The sequence below is a fragment of the Pteropus medius genome, unplaced genomic scaffold, assembly GCF_902729225.1.
Source record: "Pteropus medius unplaced genomic scaffold, Ma_sr-lr_union100, whole genome shotgun sequence".
Lineage (NCBI taxonomy): Eukaryota > Metazoa > Chordata > Mammalia > Chiroptera > Pteropodidae > Pteropus > Pteropus medius.
In genome coordinates, this window is record NW_024354500.1 from 4,666,939 (window position 1) to 4,672,963 (window position 6,025).

Here is a 6,025-nt window from a genome sequence, read left to right on the forward strand (position 1 = left end):
GAAGTTATACTTAAATAATTTTAAAAATTTCTTCCCATGTCTTTGAGGTGATATAATCAAAGTGAAATTGTAAAAGATTACTTATTGGAGATGAATCCCTTCAAAAAAATTCCTGAAGTGTGCCTGAAAGAATTCCTTACTGCAGACTCACTAGTGCATCGAATTTCAGTAAAATAACTAGTATAGAGCTGGTATGCTCATCAAAATATAAGGAATTCCAGCAAAAAGTTTCACTAGCATACAACAGACCAGAGTATATTAAAAAGTGTTTCTACTAAAAAGTATAGCTTGAAATTAAATGTCTGACTATAAGAGTTACTCAACTACTCTTCATATGAGTACATATCCAATTTACATTTCTTCACTTCATATGACCTTTCCTTCCATAATAGAAATTGTATAATGAGTGAAATTATTGTTATGTACTCATAATAATTCAGGCAAGTGCTATAAGTTCTGGGTCAGTTGAGGAAAATAAAAACATTTCAGTCCTTGATTTCCCTTAAGATAACACCCAATCATTGTCTAATGACTGAGTGCTTTGTTTCCCTTTTTATCACTACTTATTAAAACTACTTACCGATAGTGGATTTGACAACATGAATTTGTCCTCTTTTTTTATTATATAATCCATTAGTAAACCAGATTTTTTAATAATACTTATTATTAATTATTACTAAACATCATTCTACTCAAATTAATCACAATACACTTCTTTATTATCAAACCACATGAATCATCCTAAATTTATCATATCCCTTGAATCCACCTTTTTAAAAAAATAAGAGTCCCTCAAAAGACAAAATATTCTTGTTACTGCTGACATTAACCCAAAACTCACAAGTAAATAAAAATAGATACATAAAAAATAAACATGCCTAGAAAAAATTCAGTAAGCCCTATTTATACATAAGATGATATCGATGATAATGATAATGATGATGATGATAACAATAATAGTAATAATTTGTTCACCACTTGTTCTGTTTTACTGATAAACAAGTTGAGATAGTTACATGACTTATCGAATATATCATGTATCTAATTAGTGGAAGGGTTTGGAAGAAAAATCAACTTAAATTCAAAAACTGTATCATTATGCTATTATGTCTCAATATAAGATCAGAAGGTGAGGTCTTATCAAGGAATGGAAGCCTTGAGTGACAACAAAAGTATATCTTGGCCTTGTGCACATAACCTTTATAAGAACTATCAAATACAGAGTATGTTCTTATCTACTGCCATAAAGGTGACTAGAATAAGGTATATCAGCTGTATATTATTTTAAAAAATCAACAAATAACCAAAAAACTGTTGGACCTGTCAGGGTCTCATGTGTTTGGTAGTGTTAGGAGAGGGGGAAATCTTTCTTTCCTAGATGAAGAAAAAAAGAAAGAAAAGAAAAAGAAAAGGAAAATAGTTGTAAACCCTTATACAGATGTACCAATGCTTAAATGCAGTGTTAGTTTTATTATAGACATGGCTTTTAAGCCTAGACATGGTGTTTGACATATCAGGAGCAGATTTAAGCTCTTCCGTGCTCTGTTAAAATTAGTATTGTGGCTCCAGCAGAGACCCAACAGACTATGGGGTTTACCAATCATGACATGTATTTGGAGGTGTAGGTTACCAAAATACGTTTCCTCTCCCAAGAATATCTTTTGGCATCTAAGGAAACCCACCACAATGGGCCCTCCATCATATTCACAGGTGTCTCTTGGTCATAGTAATATTTAAAGAGAGAGGACAATCTTTACAATTAACAAATTATAAAGCACTCAGTGCCCACCATGTGGACCAACTCTCTGCCCTTGTCTTGGAATACCAGTACTACTATCTCTAATCTCCTTTCACATGGATATAGCTAAAAACACTTTTAGTACCTGTTCCCACATAGTCAGTAAACTAAATTGGCTCCCTGCACATGCCACCAGATTAGAAGCCAGAAAGCATACACTCCAGAAAAGGTAATATTTTTACTTTCTAGTAGAGTGTCTGGTTTTCATTAATCAGACTTCACACTGTATTTTTCCAATGTAAATTTTAACTAAAGAATTAACATCCTTCGTTTTGACTAGAGCATTAAGTACAATTAAGAATTTCAGAATATGTCCAAGCATTTTATTTTTAAAAAAGCAAAAAAAAAAGACAAATCTGAGATTCTTTGGAATTTATTCATGAGTGACACACTTCTATAATTCAAGATTTAACAAAGAATAAAGGTACCAGGAGCTAATCTGGATACATGGCTAAAATGGCTTCTTGAAGCTTGGAAAACATGATGGCCAAAAGCAAAAAGAGAGGTCAATGTGAAATTTGCTTTGGCAGAGTATTGAGGAAGGGATTAAGGGGTTCAGAGAGGTTGACATGCTATAATGAATTTATTATATATCATCAGTGAACCCTATATGCTGCCTATGCTTACCAGGAGGACCTAGAAGATACTTCTTTCACTAAAGAAATAAGGAATGATCAAGTGGTAAAGGCACTGGCATTACTGGGAAACTCATCTGTTACCTTTTCTTTGGTAGGTCACAGTTGATGGTAGGGAAGTTGGCTGGTGGCAAAAAAAAAGGATACAATTCTGGAATAGCACAAATCAGATGATAGTGACTAACTGCCAGAGATGAGGTTTTCATAATTGCCATAATAGGCAATAAATCCAAAATGGTAACCAAAGGTCCTGACTTACAGGGCTCTGTGTGGATGGCTAATAGACTATGGTGTCCTATGAGTGAGAAATACGGATTGCCAACAAGGGTATCATTGACCTATATAATTACAAAGATCAAGTGAGAGTGAGCTAAAAGTCAGTTTAGCTGATGAGATTGAAAAACCTATTGCCTCATCCAGTTTGTGTGTGAGTGGACACAAAGGCATAAATCTTTTGTCAGTGCTGACGAATACCTATTTAGCACAGAAGAGACACTAAATAACAAGGATAAGATGACTCATTCAATGAAGGTCAGACGACTTTCGTCCTTAACGATTCCATGCTCATATAAGGGACTCATAAACAGAGCCATTGGTGCTCTGGCCAATGAAATAAGAGTAGAAGTGACGTGCCACCTCTGAGCAGAAAGCTATTATGTTTTCTGCTATCTTGCTTTTTAGCCTCTTCATTAGCATGGCAATATTCTTGAAAGGAGCTGCTGTCACACTAAGTTCCAAGGTGATAATCAGGAGACAGAGAGAGAGAAGGGGATACAGCTGACCAATGATGGACATATAGTCAAAAAATAAACCATTGTTATTTTTAAAATCACTGAGGTTTTTTTAGGTCTTTTGCATTGCTTAATCTATCCTGACTGATATAATTGTCGATACTGAGTAATTATAATAATAATTTATCAAAAAAAGAAGAATTAACTATTCAATTGTATAACTCATAATTCTCAGTGCTTTTCACATGGATCTGATGTTCCTCTGACAGGGACACAGACAGCAGGACCTGCACATGTTTGGGGACCATGACTTGATATCTCTTGTTATAAAAAAAATGAGTTTGTTTTTCTTGTAGAGAGTCTAAGTGTGCACAGGACTCATTTCAAGAGCTATTCTTGACAGATGTTCAGCCAAGTTAAGTAATAGCTTCTTTATCACCATGTACAATGGGCTACCTATGTAATAGCGCTTTCAATTTCAATATATGACACCTCAAATGAATTCATGAGGCAATAAGTTAGTAATTTTCAACCTTTGCCTTCAAAATTTCATAAGGGAGGAAGGACGGAGAAGCACATTCATTGCAGATTATATTTCTGGGTCTAAATCAGAATCTTCACCACTCATTGACTGTCATTGTGAAGAAATATTCCATTTCCTATCAATCTGCAGCATCTTTATAGACCTATCATTATCACTAATGCAAATGCAGGTTCAAGTCTGCTTTAACCACATAGGGAGCTGCTTATTTGAAAAAACAAAACATAACAAAATCTACAACATTAATGTAGTGGGTAGTTCACATTTTCGATATTGAAAAGACAATTTCCTACCACAGGTAGAAATAGCGATGACAATAATAATAAATCTCTTTCTTTACAAATATGAAGAGTCTGATGAATTTGGTGTAGAACTGAACCTGTAGTCCCAAGAGTTTATACTGTTGTTAGTGCCGTGGCAGCCCACAGGCAATTGAACATACATTAATGTTTGTAGTAAAACCATTGATTCTTGTGTGTATTTCATGGCAGAGAAGCATTAATTCAAGGAGTATTCCTGACAGGTGTACCCAAGAATTGAATATACAGAGAAACACAGACTTTAAAACATAGACTTTAAAACACAGACTTTAAAGCATAGAAATAACCCCTTCCCTTACTTCTAGTGAATCACTACTGTATATTAATTAGCCTATCATTTTTTCCTAGAGGTGAGGTGATGGGAATAGACATTTATCTTGGGCCAGATCCCCACAATTGCTTATATAAATATTGCCTTCATTAGTCTAAGAGACTATGAATCACAGTGTACCTTCTGCAAATTTTTTTCTCCATCACATCTCTTGGTAGCTCTGGATCAATATCGGTTGGTTTAGAAAAATCAAAAAATCTGATTGTCAGACTTTCAGAGAGTAATAGTAGTCAATTTCTACTTGCACATTGCCTGAATTAAAGGAATAATATTTTGCTCATCTAGTCATAAGTTTATCACTTTAGCCATTATGTTGCCTTTGGAAAGACATGGAAAGATTGGTTTACTGATAAATTCTCAATATTAGTCTTTAAAATGCCCATTAAAAATGTCTATGAGTGATTTTTAGCATATTATGAGATACATCATTGTGCTGGTGCCATTTTTTAGTATCACAGGCTACCTGGTGATTTCCTCTAATTAAGATACCTATGTATGCCTACTCTTCTTTCCAGATATTTAATATAAATATTCTTTAGAGTCAGCGTTAATAGCATTTCCAGATACCAAGTATTACATATTCCTTACTACAGCCATGAAATTACTTATTTTGTCAAGGATCTCATGGTGTCCACATAGATATTTAAATTCTTGCATGCCCAATGGGTGGCGAAAACACTAACTTCATGAGTTTGAAATTATTACCCATGCTCCTCTAAGAAGAGGACTAGCGAAAGATATTTTGGCAATTAGAAATTACTAGACAATTAGAAGAGCAGCTGCAATAGAGTGAGTAATCACAGCAGAAGCTTTTACCCAACAACACTCTTTCCAATAACAGGAAAAGTCTAACAGAGTTAGTTTATGAGAAGAGACAAATTAAATTCATATACTATAAAAAAATTATTTTATCATTTTTTCTGAATTAATTTAGTGTTTTAATACGATATTGTATCCTACTGCATGTCATATCTGTCGCATATTAAAATGGTCAGTTTTTGCATTTTGATATGATTATAATTAAGTAGCTTTATATAATTGAAAAAAGTCAGAATGTTTCCAAGCATCCTCATGAGAATTGACTAATAATTTATTAAAATTTAGAATTCTATATCCCAATTCCTTCACATATTCTTTTTCAATTAAGTCTTTATTTTCAAAATTACTATCGTGCCCTTTCTGAAAAGAAAGAAATCACCAAAAATTATAAATATGAAGTTTTGAATCATAGTTAGAAAGTAATTCTATTTTAAAAAATTAAGTGTGTACTAACTGTCCTCTTTGAAACTCTATAACATTTTTCACAAGTATTCACCTTCTTATCAGAAATATGTTTATAACACAACATATTGATCACTACAACTATTTAAAACTGTTTATTTTGAAAAAATAAATATTTATGCAATAGAAATAAACTTTTTTATTAGTATTTTTCAAAAATATCCAACCAAAGGTGATATTTAGTTTGGTCGACTGTCAAATATTTGGGTAATTTTTGAATAATTTTTATTAGTTATTTTGATTAACACTGAAAAAAATTTGTATGCTTATTACTCTTTTTCTGTAATTGTTAATAAAATAATTGTAATTACATATATTGATTATTTACAACTTATCATGCTTGGTATGGCAATATGCCTCCTTAACAGAATGAATATTAATAATCTTA